Genomic DNA, 3179 nt, shown 5'->3' on the forward strand with positions numbered 1-3179 from the left:
CATTTAAAGACTGATGTCCCCCGGCCTCGCTGCAGGCATAGCTCCAGGTTGATTACTGCTGAGTGCTGTACAGCTCAGGCATGACTGACTTTCTGGCATGCAGTCGCTTTGATCAACTTGCAGTTTTGCGAGCAGATGATGGGTTTCATCTTGAGTGTTTCAGGAGTTATGGCACTTCTGAGATTATGCCAAACTAAAATAAGAGGTGTCAACTGGTCGTTAACACTTTTCACTTATATATGGCCTGATTGCATAACTTTTGATCGGCATGGCTCTTAATTAAAATACTTTAACCGCCACCGTTCAGAAAGACGCGAATAGACAGGAGGACTGTGAAACCGCATTGCCGTGAATGCACTCAAATGTGTTTTTGCTGAATCTTGTTTGTGAATGACTTTGTCTCCTTGGTAACTGTGCCAGACAGTGTTTGGGCCGCGGTCAGCTAGAGGCAGACTGTAATTAATAATCAGGTTACAGTGAGAGGATATTGAAGCGCTCTCAGAGTGGCTGCTGCTAACTTCCTAGCTAGTGAGAGGGACTAAGACACACACAGTCACAGACACACAAATACACTGTTGTGCACGCACACACATGCTGACATAATTGTTGGTAGCAAGAGTGGTTTGGGAAGAGGAGGCTGGTAAGTGTGCTTGAAGGTGGGCCACTGGGTAGTTTCATACAACGAGGGTTAACAAGAGGCTGTAGCAATCTCAGCTTGATGGGAACACACTCAGCTACAAGCAAGATAGCCTTAATCAGCCAACCAACCAGCTAATAGCCCTGTGTTAAGAGTGTGCATGTAATGAGCAACCGTGAAAATCTTAAAAAGTAGATTTTTGAGAAAAGAAGCTGTTTTTCCTCCAAATTTTGAACCTCTAGAATAAACCCTGTCTTTTAAAAGGCGCTGGATGGACAGCTTGTGTGTGTACACATCTTTTTTAACAACAAGAGAAACCCCACTTGTGGCGTTACGACTACAGTCGTGTTTGTTTCATTATGTGTTTCCTGCCATGAAGACGTCTGTATTGTGGGGAGAAAGCATGCTAATTGCACTGTGCAGGTGGCCACCTGGATGGAAAGACTACAGCGTACACATGACTGGCTCCAGCTCAAGGACTACAGCCTATATAAGGAGCCAAGATGGCTCCTTATATACCTGCTGAGGATCATTTGCTTCCCTTTCAACCAAACAGCCACATAAGTGCTTGTATTAGCTGAATTTTGATCTGTATTTAGAATGAGTAAGTAGAGATGAGTTGCCGCTTCCTTCTGTAACCACTTTCTCCTGTTTTTTTATATGTTTAGGGAGGTAAACTCTTGTGTTGTGTGTCCATTACTTTTGGGCAGGTTATCTAAGCCTAACTGCCAAAAAGAACCCTCCTTTGTATACTGGGCCTGCTCATTTCATCCACAGTTGAACATGAGCTGCTTTAATGTCCATCCATATTTTTGTCTTTCACATTGGCTGCCCCTCAAAAACAAAAGGTTTGAACAGCAAGTGGATGGGGCATCTTGACTTTTATATACATGTATTATAGTTCTGGTCTATAAAATCAATGCATATACAAGTCCTTTAACATTTAAGATGAGGCAATACACACACATATACACACAACTAGGCGGCTGGGTCAAAACATCTCCAAAATGCAGCTCTTGTGGGGTGCACCAGGTCTGCAGTGATCAGGATTTATCAAAAGCAGTGCAAGGAAGGAACAGTGGTGAACCAGAGACAAGGTCATGGATGGCCGAGGATCACTGATGCACATGGGGAGTGAAGACTGCTCTGAGTGGTCCGATCCAACAGATGAGATATTGAAGCTTAAGTTGTGGAATAAATGAATGCTGGTTCTGATAAAAAAAAGTCTCAAAACACACAGTGCATCACACTTTGTTGTGTATGGGGCTGAATAGCTGCAGACCAGCTAGGGTGCCCATGCTGAACCTCTGTCCACTGCAGAAAGCGCCAACAACGGGCAAGTGAGCATCAGAACTAAACCACAGGGAAAAGGAAGATGGTGGCCTGGTCAGAATCATGTTTTCTTTTGGATTGCATGGATGGCCAGGTGTGTGCATCCTGATGCACTATAGGAAGAATGCAAACCGAATGCAAAACTTTGAGTCCTGCCATTCATGTGGATGTTGCATCGACATGTACCACCTACCAAAGCATTTGAGTATCATATAGATCCTTTCATGGAAATGGTATTCCCTGATGTCTGTGGTCTCTTCCAGCCCTGCCACAAAGCAAAAATGTTTCAGGAAGGGTTTGAGGAGTGCAACAGTGAGTTAGAGGTGTTGACTTGGCCTCCAGATTCACACAAATCTCAGTTCAATCAAGCATCCGTGGGATTTCCAGACAAACAAGTCTGATTCACGGAGGCCCCGCCTCACAACTTACAGGATTTAAAGGATCTGTTGCTAACATCTTGGTGCAGATACACAGCACAGCTTCAGGAATCTAGTGGAGTCCATGCCTGGATGGGTCAGGGCTGTTATGGCAGCAAAAAGGGGACCAACACAATATTAGCTGGTGTTTATAATATTATGCCTGAGTGTGTGTGTGTCTACTCGTTACATGCTGTTTCCCATTTTCAAAACTGGAGAGAACAAACAGAAGGCATAATGGTGAAATGAATGACAGGTGATGTGAACTCACATTAATCATGGATAAGGGATTCAGCTCTGCAGTTTGATTGCAAATTCAAACTGATTTGAGCACCTTCACTGTTTACTCTGTTTCATTCATAGTTGATTATTTTAAGATGGGCAACACAATAGCCAAGGTTAGGGTGTGTACCACCTTAAGCACAAATTACATTTACATTTACGCCTGAGGTTTGATATTAGGTATTTGAAGCATTTCATATTTTATTTTTTTCTTTGTACTTTTTCAGTAAATGTTGGAGGTCAAACAAGTTAAATTTAGTACATATGACACTGAAAACTATGAAGTGCAAGACATTTTAGAAGAAAGCCTTGAATCAATCACCAGTCCAATTACTCTTCCAAACTTGTGATATGATTCTTTAATCACATCTATCCACATTCAAAAAAGGGGAGGTGGAAACAGGTGTCACACACAGTTGCAACACACAAACCATACTTACACAAACCATACTGACTATAAAACAAACTGTGGTTTGTCACCAACCAAAGAAGAGTTCACATCTCTGAGGCCT

This window comes from Rhamphochromis longiceps, linkage group LG18, assembly GCF_057381845.1.
Source record: "Rhamphochromis longiceps isolate RC_006_pf linkage group LG18, R_longiceps_female_GT1.1, whole genome shotgun sequence".
Lineage (NCBI taxonomy): Eukaryota > Metazoa > Chordata > Actinopteri > Cichliformes > Cichlidae > Rhamphochromis > Rhamphochromis longiceps.